Here is a 21,976-nt window from a genome sequence, read left to right on the forward strand (position 1 = left end):
ACTCAGCTTTTGAGGAGGAAAGAACTTGGCTAAGAAAGCCTTGACCAGCTTATCCCAAGAGTTCAGGCTATCTTTAGGTTGAGAATCCAACCGTATTCTAGCTCTGTCTCTCACAGCAAAAGGGAAAAGCATGAGCCTGTAGACTTCAGGACCTACTCCATTAGTCTTAACAGTATCACAAATATGCAAGAACTCAGTTAAGAACTGAAAAGGATCTTCAGATGGAAGTCCATGAAACTTGCAGTTCTGTTGCATCAGAGAAACTAATTGAGGTTTCAGCTCAAAATTGTTTGCTCCAATGGCAGGAATAAAGATGCTTCTTCTATGTAAATTGGAATTAGGTGTAGTAAAGTCACCAAGCATCCTCCTTGCATTATTATTTTCGGCTGCCATCTCCTCTTCCTGTTCAAAAATTTCTGTAAGGTTATCTCTAGATTGTTGTATTTTAGCTTCTCTTAGTTTCCTCTTCAGAGTCCTTTCAGGTTCAGGGTCTGCTTAAACAAGAATGTTCTTGTCCTTGCTCCTGCTCATATGAAAAAGAGGGAACAGAAAAAATAATAATAATAGGGATCCTTTTTACCCAGGTATAGAGGTTCCCCTGTGTGAGTAGAAGAAGAAAAGAATGTAATGTAAAGAAGGGAAGAAGAGAAAATTCGAACACAGATGGAAGAGGGGGTTCGAATTTGGGTGAGATGAAGTGTTAGTAGATGAATAAATAAATAGAAGGAGATGAGAGAGAGAGAGAGGATTTTCGAAAATAAAATTTTGAAAAGGGGTTAGTGATTTTCAAAAATTAGGAATGAAATCAAATTAAAATTGAAAATTGAAATAACTATTTAATTAAAAAGAATTTTTGAAAAAGAGGGAAGAGATTTTCGAAAATTAGAGAGAGAGAGAGTTAGTTAGGTAGTTTTGAAAAAGATAAGAAACAAACAAAAAGTCAATTAGTTAGTTGAAAAAGATTTGAAAATCAATTTTGAAAAGATAAGAAGATAAGAAGTTAGAAAAGATATTTGAAAGTCAAATTTTTGAAAAAGATAAGATTTAAAAAAAAAGATATGATAGGAAGATATGATTAGAATTAGTTTTGAAAAAGATTTGATTTTTAAAATCATAATTAATGACTTGACTCACAAGAAATCACAAGATATGATTCTAGAATTTAAAGTTTGAATCTTTCTTAACAACTAAGTAACAAACTCGAAATTTTTGAATCAAAACATTAATTGATGATGTGATTTTCGAAAATATGATATAAAAATAAGAAAAAGATTTTGAAAATATTTTGAAAAAGATTTTTGAAATTTTCGAAAATAAATAAAAAAATGGAAAAGATATGATTTTTGAAAAAGATTTGAAAAAGATAAGATTTTTAAATTGAAAATTTGATTTGACTCATAAGAAAGAACTAAGTTTTAAAAAGTTTTGAAAAAGTCAACTCAAATTTTCGAAATTTATGAGTGAAAAAGGTAAAGATATTTTTTTTTATTTTTGAATTTTTAATGATGAAAGAGAAAAACATGAAAAGGACTCAATGCATGAAAGTTATGGATCAAAATAATGAATGCATGCAAGAATGTTATGAATGTCAAGATGAACACCAAAAACACTTTGAAGATCATGATGAACATCAAGAACTTATTTTTGAGAATTTTATATGCAATGAAAACATGCAAGACACCAAACTTAGAAATCTTTCATGTTCAGACACTATGAATGCAAAAATGCACATGAAAAATAAGAAAAGACACAAAACAAGAAAATATGAAGATCAAACAAGAAGACTGGCCAAGAACAACTTGAAGATCATGAAGAACACTATGAATGCATGAATTTTCGAAAAATGCAAAGAATTTTTAGAAAATGCAATTGACACCAAACTTGAAATTGACTCAAGACTCAAACAAGAAACACAAAATATTTTTGATTTTTATGATTTTATGAATTTTTTTTTGGATTTTTCGAAAATTAATGTGAAAAAGAAAATAAGAAATCCAAAATCTTTAAGAAGAATTCTAGGAATCTTTCAATATTAGCCCAAAGCTCCAATCAAAGGGTTGGACATGGCTTAATAGCCAGTCAAGCTTTAGTATGTAACTCAGATACACTGCTCATTAGTTATCAAATTAACTTGCCTCTATGCTGATGGTTTGGAAGCCTTAGTCCAAAAGATTTTAGACATGGCTTTACAGCCAGCCAGGCTTTAACGTGCTTCATGAAACACTAGAATTCATTCTTAAAAATTTTGAATAATTTTCGAAAACAGATGAGAAAAATTTTTTTTTGAAAGATTTTTGAAAAAAAATTTTTGAAAATAAAACAAAAAGAAAATTACCTAATCTGAGCAACAAGATGAACCGTCAGTTGTCCAAACTCGAACAATCCCCGGCAACATCGCCAAAAACTTGATATGAGAAATTGTTACTCAGAGGTTGTAAAATTTGTTGTTCGTTCTCTCCCTGGCAATGGCGCCAACAAATTGGTGCACAATACCATGGTCCAAACATAACTTCACAACTTCGCACAACTAACCAGCAAGTGCACTGGGTCGTCCAAGTAATAAAACCTTACGTGAGTAAGGGTCGATCCCACGGAGATTGTTGGTATGAAGCAAGCTATGGTCACCTTGTAAATCTCAGTCAGGCGGATATCAAATGGTTATAGAGTTTTCGAATAATAATAATAAATAAACAGAAAGTAAAGATAAAAATACTTATGTAATTCATTGGTGAGAATTTCAGATAAGCGTATAGAGATGCTTTCGTTCCTCTGAATCTCTGCTTTCCTGCTGTCTTCATCCAATCAGTCTTACTCCTTTCCATGGCAAGCTTTCTGTAAGGGCATCACCGTTATCAATGGCTACATCCCATCCTCTCTGTGAAAAAGGTCCAAATGCTCTGTCACGGCATGGCTAATCATCTGGAGGTTTTCGATCATACTGGAATAGGATTCACCCTCCTTTTGCGTCTGTCACTATGCCCAGCACTCACGAGTTCGAAGTTCGTCACAGCCATCCCTTCCCAGATCCTACTCGGAATACCACAGACAAGGTTTAGACTTTTCGGATCTCAGGAATGGCCATCTATGGGTTCTAACTTATACCACAAAGATACTAATAACTCGGAATTGGTCCCCTGTATTAGATATCTAAGAGATATTCATTCTAGGTTGTTTGCATGTAGAACAGAAGTGTTTGTCAGGCACGCGTTCGTGAGTGAGAATGATGATGAGCATCACATAATCATCACATTCATCATGTTCTTGGGAACGAATGGATATCTTAGAAGCAGTGGTACTTTGCATTAAATCATGAGGAACAACAGAGCTCTACACCTTAATCTATGGAGTGCAGAAACTCTACCGTTAAAAATACATAAGTGATGAAGGTTCAGGCATGGCCGAATGGCCAGCCCCCAACGTGATCAATATGATCCAAAGTTCATAAGATGATCCGAAGATGTCTAATACACTAGTAAAAAGTCCTATTTATACTAAACTAGTTACTAGGGTTTACAGAAGTAAGTAATTGATGCATAAATCCACTTAAGGGGCCTACTTGGTGTGTGCTTGGGCTGAGATTGAAGTTTACACGTGGAGAGGTCATTCTTGGAGTTGAACGCCAGTTTGTAACGTGTTTCTGGCGTTTAACTCCAGACTGCAGCGTAGAACTAGCGTTCAATGCCCTTTTGCGTCATCTAAACTCGGCCAAAGTATGGACTATTATATATTTCTGGAAAGCCATGGATGTCTACTTTCCAAAGCAATTGGAAGCGCGCCATTTTGAGTTTTGTAGCTCCAGAAAATCCACTTTGAGTGCACGGAGGTCAGAATCCAACAGCATCAGCAGTCTTTCTTCTACCTCTGAATCTGATTTTTGCTCAAGTCCCTCAATTTTAGCCAGAAAATACCTGAAATCACAGAAAAACACACAAACTCATAGTAAAGTCCAGAAATATAAATTTAACATAAAAACTAATAAAAACATCCCTAAAAGTAACTAGACCCTACTAAAAACATACTAAAAATAATGCCAAAAAGCGTATAAATTATCCGCTCATCAAGTTACAATAGTTAAACAATTAGATAGACATAACCTATCTCTTCAAAATACATCATAACCCCTCAATTTTATAAATTCTCAATTCAATTCAATCATAAACTATTCTAAAACCACTCAGACACACCACAAACACCTATTCAACAATTCTCAACTATTAGAAGCCTAATTCAACTCACTCCCAAATTATTTTACACACTTTATCTAAATCTTCATATTCATCAACAACATAAAACATTCTTATATCCAATTTCTCAATCAACCAATAATTAATTCTCTCATTCTCATTTAATAATTCACACAACTTACCTCAACTTACCTTAATGTTGTAATTCTAAGCTTCTAAGCTTTCCTTTCTAAAATTCCATCAAGCCAAGCTTCCAATTACTCAATCTAACACCATATTATACAATTTGGCAACAATATTAAAAACTAGAATTTTCATAAATTGATGGACCAAGAGGAGAAAAGCGTTCTTTACCTTTACCCACTGAAATTAGTGATGGATACCACATTGAACATAAGCTAGAGAACCCCTATAACATCAAAATCACCAAAAATCCTTAATACCCAAACCAAAAATGCAATTTCAGCTTTGAATGAGAAACTGGGGCTGAGATTTCAAGTTACTCACCAAACTATTTAGATAGAATTGAAAAGAGGAGACAAGCTTTGTGTAACCGCAAATAGCTCGTCAATCGGAGCTCTGTAGAAAAGTTATGGACAATTGAAGTTGAAGGAATAGGGTTTCATCCCTCTTTTCTCTCATCTCTCATTTTCGTGTGTCACACCAAATGGGGGGAATGATGCTGAACTTTCATTAAGTGTGGGTACATATATGTGTGGGCTTGGTCCTGGTATGGTCCAATTTCATTTCTTTAGTCTGTTGGCTCAATTTTGGACCAAAATCTTTAAGATAAGCGTTTTAATTCGCACCCTAAATATTTTTATTTTTTAAATTATAAATATTAAATCACTAATTCTTTTTTCACTCATTTAATTTATTTATTAGTTGTTAATTAATTATTTAATATTTTGCGAGATTTTTACAAAAGATCCATGGCAAAGCTATACAATCACTATCAAAGGCATCTTCCAAGCACATCTTAGCATATGATAAAGACATCTTTGTCTGAAAGAAAAAATAATCTAAACATCATTGAAGTCTGTAAGTCTTAACATCTGGCTTCCTTGCACAAAGATGCAGTTATCATATGAGAAATTCAAGGAAAGCATGAGTACGCTATTGAATTTCTTGTACTAATCAAGGCAAATCCTCAACAAATTAGTATATGATATGCCTAAGCGATATTGCTACAAACTTCAAATTTCTCTTAATTCCTAAGGTAAAAAGTATTGCTATTTTTGTCTAAGGTTCTGATTTTAGATAAGTGGTTTGGACTTTTGAAGAAGTCTCATAATCCATCAAAAAGTAATCCTTACCACAAGAAAAATGCTGAGAACCGTCGGAATTACCATCGAAAAACGAATAAAATTCAACGGTAAGTTAATTACCATCGGAAGGAATCCGATGGCATAAACCTCGCCGGTAACTAATTACTGTCGAATTTTTTCATCCGATAGTAATTACCGTCGAATTTCGCAACGGATTACCTGCCCGAAAAATTATTTGGTTATCGGTAGATTTTTCCAATGTAATATTGGTGCCACAATATCTTGTTTCCCGCATGATTACCGTCGGATTATTTCCTCGGTAAATTCGACGATAATGTCATTTTTTTTAAAAAAATATTATGACGCAATTTTTAAAAAAAATTTCTTTTTCAATTTTAATTTTTTATTTAAATTTATTTTTCACACAATTAGGTCGAATTATAAATAATAGAAACCAATTATATAATATTGAATATCAAATATTCAAATAAATTGAAATGTAAATAAATCAAAACCCTAATCACTAAAGATCTTAGTAGTCGCTGTCGTCGTCATTCCTATGGTCCTGCTGAGGTGGCAGAGAAGGCGGTGTTGTCTATGTCCCACCAACAGTACTGCTACCACCAGTAGCATCGCTGCCACTAGCAGTGCCGTTGCCATTGGTGCGCAACTGAGCTTGGTACACTGTCATCTGTTGCTCCATCTGTTGAAGCCGCTCCAGCTGCTCCCTCCACTCTAGCCTGAGCTCATCCATGTCTGTCACGTGTGTGAAGATATTCTGATACCTCTTCCGAGTCTTGTTCAGCTCCTGAGCCTGTTCTTGAAGGCTCCGGGTGAGCTCCTACACCTGCAACCTCAAATCAATGCCTTCCTTAGGATCGACGGTTCGATTGGTGGTAAAGGAAGACGTAGAGATACGGAGGCTGCTGGTGAAGAATGATCCCAGTCCGTATACGCGGTTCTTGTATGGCGCTGATGCAGTCTCGCACTAAACCGCATCTGGATTGATAACAGAAGCAGCCAAGCCACTGTTATCCTCCCCACTTTGCTGAGATTGCTGAGTTGCGGCCTCCAGTCTTTACGTGTAGGACTCCTGTGTAACACATGTTATTATGATTAGGACCACATCTATACAGTTAATTAAAAATTTTATATCACAATATCCGATGTTTACTCACATAATGATCCGCAAATTGCTGATCAGCAAATCTCTCTTTGTTCTCCTTCAAAGTGTCGGTGTACTTGAAGGTCTCCGCCAAAGTCGCATCGCAATCCAACGACTTCGACTACACATGTTATATTGAAACAATATGATAGGTTGCTTAGTAATGATTTGTCAAATAATATAATTAAGTTAATAACAAAATTAGAAAAGCTACATACCATCCTAGCCTTAATCTTCGTGAAGGTCGCTGAGCTGCTGGTATACTTGGATGATCTAGCCGATGCCCTGTTAGCTCTGTTTGTGAGACGCCGATGCCTGAACCCCTCTTTAGTTTCCCAGTGAATGTACAGAGCCTTATTGAGTTTCAGATGGAGCTAGGAAGTGAGGGCATTCTCGTTCATCCTCCAACATTTGTTGCAGCTGCCTATCCATTTGATGGTCGTATATCTTTCTGATGAAGGCATTGTACTCCTTATCCCATATAAAGTTCATCTGCACAAAGAAACTTTAAAATTAGTTAATCAAAGTATATCGTATTAAACAAAATAGAAGATATAAACCAGCTAATAAGGTTTAACTATATTAAGTTTTTACTATCCACTTTTGAAACCATCGGTCTTTGGTCTCAGAGGGGATCTTCTTGTAGCTCGGCCATGGATAGTCGTATGTAATACCCCATATTTTTGAAACTTTAATTATTATCGTTTTATTTTAAGTTATGATTTATTTACTAAATTGAACTCATTATTTTATTAAAAATAATTAAATTAATTTTATAACTATTTAAATTCAATTAAATTGACATTCTTATATATATATTTATGATGAAATATTTTACATAATTAAAACTATAATTCTGGTAATTTATAAGTAATGAAAAATATATATTTTTTAATTTGAGTAATTGATATTATTAATATAAAAATAGAGTTTAGTTAATAATATTATTATCGAGCTCAAAATCCGCCGATATGAGTAGATATCGGTACTTTTCGGTGAACTTAACTTTGCTAATGCTTTATCGTATATCTTTTATCATTATGTTACTAATGTCATTTATATTAGTAACTCATATATATTATTACTTGTGTTTTAATTTATCCAGTTTTTATAATTATCCATTTAGGATATTTATAACTTGAATCGCTGACTCAACAGCTTAAATGAGTGACACATACCCCCCACATGTCATCCAAACTTTAAGTATGCTAAATTCTCATTAATCATCATCATCCTCAGCGGATTCATTCGGAAATTAAAAAGAAAGAAAGGCCGTGAGAGAGAAGAGAAAGGAAACCATGGAACCTTGAATTTTGGCTTTGGATTTTTGGAGTTTTGTAACTCCAATAAAAAATCTAATCCGATTAAAGTGTTTGTATCTTTCTCCTATTCACATTGACGTCACTTTTGTTCGGGAGAAATCAACGGTGGCGCTACTGTCCCTCCATGCAAGGTTCGGCCAAGTGGGAGCTCCAGAGGTGGAGTATCCGATTTTGACATTTTCCTCTTCAATTTCTCGTTCAGGAGCTTTTTCTAGAGCTTCGGTTATTATGATTTCGTACGGAGATAGGTTCGGTAATTTTATAATATTTAAATGTGAATATGTGTTGTTTATTCTTGTTGGAAAGTTTTAAGTTTTTAGTAAAACTATCGATAGATTTACGCGTAAAGGCTCACACCTTATTATTTAGTATATGAGAGTCGTCATAATACCCCCGCTATCACAGTGGCGCACCCGGAAGCGTGACATTTTGATAGTAAGGGTGTTACATTATGGTGTCAGAGCAGTCTTTCCTATAGATCCTGAGAAATGGACTGACTATGCTTCACTGCATACTCTGAGTGTCTGTCATGCAGTACGACTTGTCCTAATGACAATAGTTTGAGTTTCAAATGCATGATTGTTTATTGATTAATGCTGTTAGTTGACCGTTGCATTCCTCATGGTATTAGGTCTGGCCAACTTAATATTGATGATTTGTGTATATAGGAACACTAATCGATTATCATAGACAAAATAGAAATAATACATTATGCGAATCATGGGGTTTGGGAACGTTAGAAGTTATGTTTTAAGGATTCATTTTGACGTATAATCTTTATTCGTGCGATGTGACTTGGTGTCATCTCCTCTTTCATTATTTTCATTGGAATTCTTTGCATCGGATTCCCTCCTTAAAATGTGATTTGATTACTTCTTTCAACCACTGATGAGCGGATAATTTATACGCTTTTTGGCATTATTTTTAGGTAGTTTTTAGTATGTTTTAGTTACTTTTTATTATATTTTTATGCAAAAATCACATTTCTAAACTTTACTATGAGTTTGTGTGTTTTTTTGTAATTTTAGGTATTTTCTGGTTAAAATTGAGAGACCTGAGCAAAAATCTGATTCAGAGGCTGAGAAAGAACTGCAGATGCTATTGGCTTCTGACCTCCCTGCACTCAAACGTGATTTTATGGAGCTACAGAAGTTCAATTGGTGCGTTCTTAATTGGGATGGAAAGCTAACATCTTGGGCTTTCCAGAAATGTATAATAGTTCATACTTTGTCCGAGATTTAATGGCCCAAACTGGCGTTAAACGCCAGTCAGAGACCATTTTCTGGCGTAAAACGCCGAAATTGGCACCATAACTGGAGTTAAACGCCCAAACTGGCATCCAAGCTGGCGTTTACCTCTAGAAAAGGCCTATACACGTGTAAAGCTCAATGCTCAGCCCAAGCACACACGAAGTGGGCCTAGGAAGTGGATTTCTACACTATCTGCACTTAGTTACTTATTTTCTGTAATCCTTAGTAACTAGTTTAGTATAAATAGCACTTTTTACTATTGTATTCAGGAGATTATGCCATTTTTCACATTTGGAGGCTAGCCACATGGCCATGCCAAGACATTTTTCTCTTATGTATTTTCTACGGTGGAGTTTCTATACCTCATAGATTAAGGTGCAGAGCTCTGCTGTTATTCATGAATTAATGAAAGTATTATTGTTTCTCTTTCAATTCACGCATGTCTCTTCTCCAAGATATACTCTCATTCTTAATTCAGTTAAGTCAGAATGAAGGGGTGACCCGTGATAATCACCCACTATCTTCATTACTCGCTTAGCCAAGATCCGCGTGCCTGACAACCACAAGCGGCCTACATGATGTTCAACATGGTTATTGGATGACAGCTGGAGTATAATCTCTTAGGCCTCTGGTTCGTGACTTTGACTTCCATCTCCTGACAACAGAGCAGTCGAACTCATAGAGATCAGAACCTTTGTGGTAAAGACTAGAACAACTGAGCTTCAAACTCACGAATGTTGGGTGCAGTGACAGTGTGCAAAAGGATAGAGAGATCATATTCCAACACAAGTGAGAACCGACAGATGATTAGCCGTGCGGTAGCTGTGCCTGGTATTTTTCATCTGAGACGAGAGATCTGACAGATGATTAGCCGTACAGAAGCCGTGCCTGGACCATTTTCACTGAGAAGACGGATGGTAGCCATTGACAAAGGTGATCCACCAACATACCGCTTGCCATGGAAGGGAGCACGCATGATTGGATGAAGACAATAGGAAAGCAGAGGTTCAGAAGCAACAAAGCATCTCCAAATGCTTATCTGAAATTCACACCAATGAATTACATAAGTATCTTTATTTTAATTTATGTTTTATTTATCTTCCAATTATCAAAACTCATAACCGATTGAATCCGCCTGACTAAGATTTACAGGATGACCATAGCTTGCTTCAAGCCGGCAATCTCCGTGGGATCGACCCTTACTCGCGTAAGGTTTTATTACTTGGACGGCCTAGTGCACTTGCTGGTTAGTTGTACCGGAGTTGTGAAAAGTGTGATCACAATTCCATGCACCAAGTTTTTGGTGCCGTTGCCGGGGATTGTTCGAGTTTGAACAATTGACGGTTCATCTTGTTGCTTAGATTAGGTAACCTTCTTTCTTGTTTCAACCTTTATTTTCTTTTCAATTTTTTTTACAAATATTTCAAAAAAAAAGTTTTCGAAAAAAATGTTCTTCAAAAATTTTAAGAATGAATTCCACCTTAGAGCTCTATGATGATATGTTGAAGCTTGGCTGGCTATTAAGCCATGTCTAATTCTTTTGGACCGAAGCTTCCACTTATCATTGCAGCTATTGGAGGAGCGTTTGGATTCTCATTTATAATTCTGTGCTAAAGCTTGGCTGGCCATTTGGCCATGTCTAATTCTTTTGGACTGAAACTTTAGACTAACATTGCATGAATCCTGGAATTCTTATTAAAAATTTTAAATTTCTTTATTTTCTTTTTCCAAAATAATTTCAAAAAAAATACAAAAAGTTTAATAAAATCATAAAAACCAAAAAAAAAAAATTTGTGTTTCTTGTTTAAGTCTTATGTCAAATTTTAAGTTTGGTGTCAACTGCATTTTTTTAATTTAATTTTTTTAAAATTTTTGAAAATTCATGCATTATATTCTTCATGATCTTCAAGTTGTTCTTGATAATTTTCTTTGTTTAATCTTTACATTTTCTTATTTTGTGTCTTTTCTTGTTTTTCATATGCATTTTCAAATTGTTAGTGTCCCTAGTATAAAAGTTCTTAAGTTTGGTGTCTTGCATATCTTTCTTTTCTTAAAAATTTTCAAAAATATGTTCTTGATGTTCATCATGATCTTCAAAGTGTTCTTGGTGTTCATCTTGACATTCAAAGTGTTCTTGCATGCATTATTTGTTTTGATCTTAAATTTTTATGTTTTGTTTCATTTTGTTATTTTTCTCTCTCGTCATTAAAAATTCAAGAGTAAAAAAAAAAAATTAGTTGTTTCTTGTTATAATTTTCGAAATTTTGAGTTGACTTGGTCAAAAACTTTTAAAATTTAGTTGTTTCTTGTTAGTCAAGTCAAAATTTCAATTTAAAAACTTTATCTTTTCAAATCTTTTTCAAAATCAATTCTTTTTCATTTTTTTATGATTTTCGAATTTCATTCTTAAAATTTTTCAAAATCTTTTTCATTTTTCTTTTAATGTTTTCCAAAATTTTAAAACTAATTTTTCAAAATCTTTTTCTTAATTTTATTTCATATTTTCGAAAATCCTTGCTAACAATTAATGTTTTGATTCAAAAATTTCAAGTTTGTTACTTTCTTATTAAGAAAGGTTCAATCTTTAAATTCTAGAATCATATCTTTTAGTTTCATGTTAGTTAAGTCACCAACTTTAATTTAAAAAATCAAATCTTTTTAATTTCTTTTTCAATTATTTGTCAAAATAAATTTCAATCATATCTTTTTAAAATTTTAATTTCAAAATCTTTTTCTAACTTCTTATCTTTTCAAAATTTATTTTCAAATCTTTTTCAACTAACTACTTGACTTGTTTGTTTTAATTTAAAAAAAAGTTTACTATTTCTTATCTTTTTCAAAATCACATAACTATTTTTTCACTTCTAATTTTCGAAAATCACTAACCACTTTTTCAAAAAACTTTTTAATTAACTTATTGTTTTAGTTTTTAATTTTCTTGTATTTTTTTTCAAATTTTTGAAACTAACTTAATTAATTAAATAAAAATAAAAATATTTTTTTCTTCCCTCTTCTTAAAATTCGAATACGCTCTCTCTCATCTCTTTCTATTTATTTTATTTATTTACTAACATTTCTTTTCTACTCATCTAATAATCTGAACCCTCTCCCTCTCTCTGTGTTCGAATTCTTCTTATTCTCTCTCTACCTCATTCTTCTATTCTTCTTTTCCTCTGACACATAAAGGAATCTCTATACTGTGACATAGAGAATTCCTCTTCTCTCTTTGTTCTCTTCTTTTTCATATGAGCAGGAACATGGATAAAGACATTCTTGTTGAAGCTGATCCTGAACCTGAAAGGACTCTGAAGAGGAAGCTAAGAGAAGCTAAAGTACAACACTCCAGAGAGAACTTTACAGCAAATTTTGAAAAAGAGGCAGACATGGCAACCGATCCTGAGAACAATGGTGGAGATGCAAGGAAGATGCTTGGTGACTTTACTGCACCAACTTCCAACTTTTATGGAAGAAGCATCTCAATTCCTGCAATTGGAGCAAACAACTTTGAGCTTAAGCCTCAATTAATTTCTCTAATGCAGCAGAATTCAAGTTTCATAGACTTCCATTGGAAGATCCTCATTAGATCTTAGCTGAATTCTTGCAAATCTATGACACTGTTAAGACCAATGGGGTTGATCCCGAGGTCTACAGACTTATGCTTTTCCCCTTTGCTGTAAGAGATAGAGCTAGGATATGGTTGGACTCACAACCTAGAGAAAGCCTGAACTCTTGGGAAAAGTTGATCAATGCTTTCTTGGCCAAATTCTTTCCACCTCAAAAGATGAGCAAGCTTAGAGTGAAAGTCCAAACCTTCTGACAGAAGGAAGGTGAATCCCTCTATGAAGCTTGGGAAAGATACAAGCAATTGATCAGAAGGTGTCTTTCTGACATGCTTTCAGAATGGAGCATCTTAGGTATATTCTATGATGGTCTGTTTGAATTGTCCAAGATGTCATTGGACCACTCTGCTGGTGGATCTCTTCATCTGAAGAAAACACCTGTAGAAGCCCAGGAACTCATTGAAATGGTTACAAATAACCAGTTCATGTATACTTCTGAAAGAAATCATGTGAATAATGGGATGACTCAGAAGAAAGGAGTTCTTGAGATTGATACTCTGAATGCCATATTGGCTCAGAATAAAATATTGACTTAGCAAGTCAATATGATTTCTCAGAATCTGACTGGAATGCAAGCTGCATCCAGTAGTACTAAAGAAGCCTCCTCTGAAGGAGAAGCTTATGACCCCGAGAATTCTGCAATAGAAGAGGTGAATTACATGGGACAATCCCATGGAAACACCTATAATCCTTCATAGAGAAATCATCCAAATTTCTCATGGAAGGATCAACTGAAGCCTCAACAAGGCTTCAATAATAATAATGGTAGGAGAAATAGGTTTGGCAATAGCAAGCATTTTCCATAATCTTCTCAGCAACAGACAGAGAATTCTAAGCAGAGCCTCTCTGACTTAACAACCATAGTCTCTGATCTATCTAAGATCACTCTCAGTTTCATGACTGAAACAAGGTCCTCCATCAGAAATTTGGAGGCACAAGTGGGTCAGCTGAGTAAAAGAGTTACTGAAATCCCTCATAGTACTCTCCCAAGCAATACAGAAGAGAATCCAAAGAGAGAGTGCAAGGCCATCAATATATCCAAAGTGGCCGAACCTATAGAGAAGGAAGAGGCAGTGATTTCTAGTGAGGAAGACCTCAATGGACATCCACTGACCACTAAGGAGTTCCCTAATGAGGAACCAAAGGAATCTGAGGCTCATACAGAGACCATAGATATTCCACTAAACTTACTGTTGCCATTCATGAGCTCTGATGAGTATTCTTCCTTTGAAGAGGATGAAGATATTATTGAAGAGCAAGTTGCTCAGTATCTAGGAGCAATCATGAAACTGAATGTCAAGTTATTTGGTAATGAGACTTGGGAGGATGAACCTCCATTGCTCATCAATGAACTAAATTCCTTGGTTCAGTAAAAATTACCTCAGTAGAAACCGGATCCCGAAATGTTCTTAATACCTTGTACCATAGGCATCATGACCTTTGAGAAGGCTCTGTGTGACCTGGAATCAGGTATAAACCTCATGCCACTCTCTGTAATAGAGAAACTAGGGATCTTTGAGGTACAAGCTGCAAGAATCTCACTAGAGATGGCAGACAAATCAATGAAACAGGCTTATGGACTTGTAGATGATGTCTTAGTGAAGGTTGAAGGCCTTTACATCCCTGCTGACTTCATAATCCTAGACACTGGGAAGGATGAGGATGAATCCATCATCCTTGGAAGATCCTTCCTAGCCACAGCAAGGGCTGTGATTGATGTGGACAGAGGAGAGTTAGTCCTTCAATTGAATGAGGACTACCTTGTGTTTAAGGCTCAAGGATCTTCTTTTGTAAACATGGAGAAGAAGCATGAAAAGCTTCATCCAATTCTCTCCATACAGATTCAAGCGGAGCCCCCACATTCAAACTCTAAGTTTGGTGTTGGGAGGCCACAATCATGCTCTGAGTATCTGTGAAGCTCTGTAAGAGCTTACTGTCAAGCTATTGACATTAAAGAAGCGCTTATTGGGAGGCAAACCAATCTTATTTATCTATGTTAATTACTTTTTCATTTCATTTTCCATTGTTAGTTTATGTTTTCTTTAGGTTGATGATCATGTGGAGTCACAAAAACAGCTGCAGAATTAAAGCGGAATCAAAAACAGCATAAAAAATAGCACACCCTGGAGGACAGGTTTACTGGCGTTTAAACGCCAGTAAGGACAGCAGAATGGGCGTTTAACGCCCAGTCTGGCAGCATTCTGGGTGTTAAACGCCAGAATTGGCAGATAGACTGGCGTTTAACACCAGAAAAGGGTGCCTGGCTGGCGTTAAACACCAGAAAGGGGCATCAGCCTGGCGTTTAACGCCAGGAAAGGCAGCAGACTGGCGTTTAAACGCCAGAAAGGTACAGGGACCAGAATTCTTTGACACCTCAGGATCTGTGGACCCTACAGGATCCCTACCTACCCCAACTCACTCTCTCTCCTCTTCAAACCTTTCCATAACACTCTTCCCCAAATACCCTTGACCAATCACATCAATACCTATTCCCCAAACACCATTCACCTATCAAATCCTACCCTCTTCCCCATAATCTCTTCACCACTCACATCCATCCACTATTCCCCAAAAACCCATCATAAATCCCCACCTACCTCACCATTCAAATTCAAAACATTTCTCTCCCAAACCCAACCCTTTCTTACACGAATTCCCTCTCTCTCTTAACCTATAAATACCCCTACTTACCACCTTCAATTTCACACATCATAAACACTTAAACCCCCTCGGCCGAATTCAAAACACCCCTCTATCTCCTCCATTTCTTCTTCTTCTCCTCCTTTCTTTCTTCTTTTGCTCGAGGATGAGCAAACCTTTTAAGTTTGATGTGGGAAAAAGCTCTGTTTTTTATTTTTTTATAACCATTAATGGCACCTAAGGCCAGAGAAACCTTTAGAAAGAGGAAAGAGAAGGCAGTTGCTTCCACCTCCGAGTCATGGGAGATGGATAGATTCATCTCAAAGGTCCATCAAGACCACTTCTATGAAGTTGTGGCCAAGAAAATGGTGATCCTTGAGGTCCCCTTCATGCTCAAAAAGAGTGAATATGCAGAGATCCGACGTGAGGTTCGGAGAAGAGGTTGGGAAGCTCTCACCAACCCCATCTAAGAAGTCAGAATCTTAATGGTTTAAGAGTTCTATGCTAATGCATGGATCACTAAGAACCATAATCAAAGTATGAACCCGAACCCAAATAAATCCACCACAATTTCACGGAAAAACTAGTGCTATGCAAGCTGATGACTGGTTTAAAGAAATAGGACGATCAATGCGAGCACAACAAGTCCTTGAAGGATAGCGAGTGGGATTTGCTGCTTACATACTGAGGAATGACGCGCAATATTGGTGGCAGGGAGTACTCCAACTACTAGGAAGGGAGGCTATTGACATTTCCTGGGAGGAATTTTCAGCTGAATTTTATAAAAATTATTTCTCTCAGTGTTTTCGTACCACTGAGGAATTAGAGTTACTTCAGTTGAAACAGGGAACCATGACAGTCACTGAGTATACTCGCAAGTTTGAAGAGTTATGCCGATTCTCAAATGTTTGTCAAGGAGCACCAGCTGCATTCTTGAAATGGAAGTGCATCAAGTTCGAAGGAGGACTTAGGAAAGAATTGTTAGCTCATGTGGGCCCGATGGAAATCCAGAATTTTGCAGAATTAGTTAACAAGAGCCAACTGACAGAGGAATGCATAAGGAAGCTGGTGGCGGCACAAACTAACCAAAGAAACCCTTCATCAAGGGACTTCCATCGTAACCTTACCCCTCAAAGAAGAAACTTTAAAGTAACTCGGCAGCCAAATCTGGGTAAACAATCGCAATCGGCCCAACCAAAACTGATATGCACTGTGTGTGGAAAGAACCATGGGGGCAGACCCTGTCTACTAAAGTTTGGAGTTTGCTATAACTGTGGTATGATAGGACACATAGCCAAGGAATGTACCCGACGAAGGGCCGAACTTGTTTCCCCTGGATAGTAACAACCAGGGAAGGTGTTTGTCGTAGATGCAAGACAAACTACCGAAATCGATCTCTTCCCTCGAGGTAACAAAATTTTGAGGGCAAAATTCTTTTTAGAGGGGTAGAATGTAACCACCCTACCCCATAAGGCCTGAGATTTTTCATTCCTTATGATGTTCGCCGACACGCATAGGTTTAAATATATATGCGGCATAGGTAGTAAGTTAAAATTATAATCCGTCGCGCTAAAACTTTTTAGCTTTTTCAAATGATAAGTTTTGGGTAATTAATTAATTACCATTATAATCAAATTTTCTTTATTTTATTAATTTATTAAGTTCACTGAATAATAAATTAGCAGAGGAACAATCCTAGATGCATCATCAATCAACAATTGGTACATGATCACAATTTCTATTCTTAACCCAAAATACTCTTGCCATTGGATAAATCAAACTAATGCTTTAGTCATTCTTATGAAAAACCCTAAGATCAACTAAACCATTATTTCACCAAAGCCAATTATAATTTAACCATGATTAGAAGCAACAATGTCACTCCTTTCTTTTCCATTATTGCCACAGACAGCACCTCTCCCCCTTCTCAAACCATGATTTTATCTCATGGTTAACTAACCTAGTGGATGCTTAGTCATTAAACTCAAGTACATGTGTTGCCTTATTCAGGTTGCTTACCACTCATTTGGAACAAAAATGGTCAACAAGAAGACGGGTACAAAAGCAAGGTTTGGGATCCTGGAATTCATTCTGATAATCAACACTCCTGGACCCTGATCACCTGCTTTAACTTGCTTAAAGGCTTTACGTGCCTAGTTTGGGACCCCGGAGGCTATTGGAATTGCAAACGTTGGTGGAGATTTCTGGATGAGTTCAAGCATAAGCCACCATGACAAGGAGCTCATCAAATGTCCAACTTAAGGACTTTAACTAAAAGTGCTAGGTGGGAGACAACCCACCATGGTATGATCGTTCTCTTTCAATTTTAATTTTATTTCGTTTTATTTGTTTTTAGTTCTATTTTATTTTATTTCCCCTAGTATAATTCATACATAGCATCAGCATCTGCATTTTGCATTCTGCATTTTCAAAAAAAAAAGAAAAGCCACACCACGCGGGCGCATGGGCCACGCGTGGGCGTCGATCTCAAATCGGCGTCTCCATCCAGCGCCCAGAAAGTTGGGCTGGAATAATGCGGCTGGTGTGCGAGGAGCATCAATTGGCCACGCGTGCGCGTCAATTTCATTTACACACACCACGCGTGGGCGTGCGCGATGCGTACGCATCGCGTGAAAATTTTGCCCTTTTATTGAAACAGAGAGTTGCGCCAAAACAACGCTGGATTCGTGTGTTTAGCACAATTCTAGTCGACGCGTACGCGTGTCTCAGGCATACGCGTCATTTTCATTATCCCTTGTTTACGTGTTCGCGTCAATGACGCTACCGCGTCGTTTCAATTTTACCTGATCCACACGTACGCGTGACCCACACGTACGCGTGGATTTAAATTCATCAAACCCCCCTGACGCGCAAACCCTAACCCTCGCGTGCTCACTTTTCCCCCTCCCCAACATTCCACCTCCATTCTTCTCTCTTCCCTCCAACCTCCCATTGCCACCAGCCACCACCGCCGCACCGCCACCGGCACTGACCCCCCAAACCCGCCGCCATTCACCCCACCCTCTTCCCCCTTCTCTTTCTCTTCTCCCCCTACTCCCCTAATTCGCCCCCTGCCCCGTCGCCAACCCAACCCCGCTGCTGCACCCAGACCACCGCCCACCACCACCGCGACGCCACTGTACCTCTCCTCCCCCCTTCCTTCTTTCTTTTCTTCTTTCCCTCCCCTACTTCCCCCTCTCACTTTTTCGCAACACCCCTTCCTCTACCCGGACCAACGCGGGCATCCCAGCGCCGCCGTGCCACCCACCAGCATTGCCGTACACCCACCTCTCCATTCATTTCCGTTTCTATCACTGTGCTCCCCAGGTTCCATTGCACTCCAATTTCTTCTCCGTTCAAGTTAGTTAGTTTGAATATTTTAATTCTGTTCAATTTAGGTTAGTTAGATATGCATGTTTGTAGTGGATTCTAGGTGGTTAGGTAGCTAGGATGTGGTTAGAGGATTCTAGGCCTGATAATTGCTTCGTACCTGCTATTTGAATTTTCTGCTTTTCACTATTGATTGGCTGTTATTGTTGCTGTTTCACTGTTTCATGGCTATTTGATTATGTTCTGCTTCATACCATCAATTCATATAAGCTGCATTCATTTCTACTGATTGTAATTATTGCTCTGCTTTCATCTCACATGCTGCTTGCACATAACTGCCTTGAATCTATCTTGATTGCAAATTCTGCTCAAGGACATTTTACTTGCTAGTTTGATATATCTTGTTCTCAGACTCATATAAACTGCTAATCCTGTTTGACAATTGCTGCTACTTGCATTATTATGCTGTTTGATTTTCTGGAAATGTTTCTTTTACTGTTGGAATGCTGCTCAATTTTTCTCAGAAACGGTTTTACTTAATTACCATTCATGACTTGCCTTTGGTACTTTTCCGTTATACTTTAATTGGTTTAAACCAAAGTCACCTCATGACATGCTGGGCTAGCATTCCTTACCTCTTTTGGTTCATTTCCAACTTCAATTGCATTATTGATGATTCATAATCCTTTTCATGCTTCTTTATTTTCATGTTTATCATCAATAATATGCATTCTCTGATTGAATGTGAGTTGTTTATTCTTCAAATTTGTGCATTTCTGTTAGCTAGGAACCACAGTACCATGCCACTAACTTTAACTTCCCTTATTAACTCTTAACTTCATTAACTTTCTAACTTCTCTTAGTTTTAACCTAACTACTTTCAACCCATTTCAAGGCATGTTTATTGTTGTTTCTTGACACACAAGCATTCTGCATCTCATAGTTTTTGGATTGTGATTTTTAATGGAATTCTATGAATTTTATCTTATATTCAGTCCAACATTCTATATCTTCTGACTCACTTCATGCTTTGCCTTTTATTCCTATTTTGTCCATCTATGCTTATATTGCTTGAATTATATTTGCCTTCCTGTTTTTCTACTTTAAGTTGATAAATTGTATCTTGAAATTTCTATTTTTTTTAGGATGTCTGATCCAAAGGGGAAAAGCAAAGCTAAAGCAGGCACGGGTAAAAGAAACAGAGGAGAATCATCTACTGTTCTGTTAGATATACTGCATGATGATTCCTGGCGTGAGAAAAACTTCACTCTGCAAGAAAAAGTAGATCAATTAGTACCTGCAACTGATCCAATAAAATTTGCAAATCGCTACTGTGAACTGAAATATGAGGTCTTTGCGACTAAGAGGCACTTGTATTTGGAGAAAACCCTCAGAATTCCACCCGAATTACAATAGTACACTACAGAGCAAATAAAGCAGAGAGGCTAGTTCTTTCTGGAAAGGAATCTGACTGAGGTTAATGCATCTTGGGTCAGGAAATTTTATTACAACTATTATAAGACGACCCTGGATGCAGTACAGCTTAGAGGGAAGCAGATTTTAGTTACTAAGGAGGCTATTGAAGATATCCTCCATTTCCAGCCTAAGTCAAATGAACCAGATGGTTACTAGAAGGCTGAGGAAGCCATGAGATTTATGAGCTTTAACTGGGAGGTAGTAAAGCGAACCATATCCATTGATCCAGCTGTCCCATGGGTTATGGGTAAGTTGACAGTGAACCTAAAAGGCATCAAGATCATTTATCTGAATGATGAGGCTCGGCTATGGCAACAAATTTTGAGCAACTATGTGATGCCGAGCACTCACGAAACTGAGGTACCAGCTGCCATGATTACTCTTATCTGGTGCGTGATGGAAGGCAAGGACTTGTACCTTCCCCGATTTATACGTCAGTACATGTTCAGGGTGCATGTCCAAGGCACTCTGCCTTTTCCATATCTGATTATCCAGTTGGGCTGCCGAGCTGAGGTACCTTGGGAGCCTGAGGATGAGAAGCCACCAGCCGCCGACTGTAAGAAGATCATCCCACACGGCAGGAAGTTCGAGGCTCTGGGCTAAAGACTGCCCTCTCTTACTGCCTCCGCTGATGCAGCCATATCCTCTGCTGTCCCTTCAACACCTGCTGCACCACCCACACCTACAGCACCCTCACCTGCTTTCCAGCCTATTTACCACCTTGTGCACCGACTATTTGAGCGCTTGGATCGGATGGAGCGTCGCAATAAGCGACGCTATGAGCATTTGAAGCTAATGATTAGGATAGGACACACTGACATCCCCTCCGAACCTGACACACCATCAGAGCCATCTGAGGAGGAGGCGGATGAGCATGAGGAGGATGCACGAGCAGAGCCCCAGCATGAGGAGCCTCAGTAGACACAGCGGGCAGATCCACAGGCACCTATACAGACAGATACACAGGCCCCTATACAGGCAGAGCCTCAGGCACCTTCACTGCCAGCGCCCATAGAGACAGCATCAGCACACCCTTCCGGAGGTGCCGAATCTTCACACCCAACCGGATTGAGCATCGAGGACGATGTTATTATATAAGTGTGGGGAGGTCGCCATCTCTGGTGGACTTTATTTTGGTGAACTACTTTCAGACCCTTTTTATCCTATTTTGTTTCATTTTCTGTATTTTTATTTTATCTTATTTTTCTTCCAGTACTTGCACATTTTCCTTTACTGTATTTCTGTTTATTTCTACTTTATTACATTTTGCACTTTGGACTGTATATATCTTAGATATTTAGCTTGATTTGCACTCTTAGCTTATTAGTTGTGATATAGAAAAATATGGATTATTAATTTTAGTTTACCCTTTTAGCATATGATAATTTGGTTTAATTGAAAATAAAGAGTAGACTAGAAATTTTTAGTTTTTCATAATCACAACAATCCACTTAGCATAGATATATAGTAATAAATGTGGTAAATTGACAACATTTTTCAAAGGATGTATTTATTTCTTTACAAAAGCCATTCAAAGATTCACATTGATTGAATTGGAACTCTTTATTCTTACTTGCATGATATACATAAATGATATATAGTTTTTGAGCTAAAGAACACACAACCTGTGAGATTTGAGCTTAATTGCATGGTTATATTATTTAACCATAGTTTTCATTCCTGTGTGTTTCTTCACTATGATTGCAATCTTTTGCTTTGTT

General features: G+C 37.2%; 1 pseudogene; it reads left to right on the plus strand.

The window, feature by feature from the left end:
* Window positions 1–16,007: 16,007 nt before the first annotated feature.
* Window positions 16,008–20,195, plus strand: LOC148570439 (uncharacterized; annotated as a pseudogene).
* Window positions 20,196–21,976: the final 1,781 nt, after the last annotated feature.

Source organism: Arachis ipaensis, chromosome B3 (assembly GCF_059453495.1).
Source record: "Arachis ipaensis isolate K30076 ecotype BB chromosome B3, ASM5945349v1, whole genome shotgun sequence".
Lineage (NCBI taxonomy): Eukaryota > Viridiplantae > Streptophyta > Magnoliopsida > Fabales > Fabaceae > Arachis > Arachis ipaensis.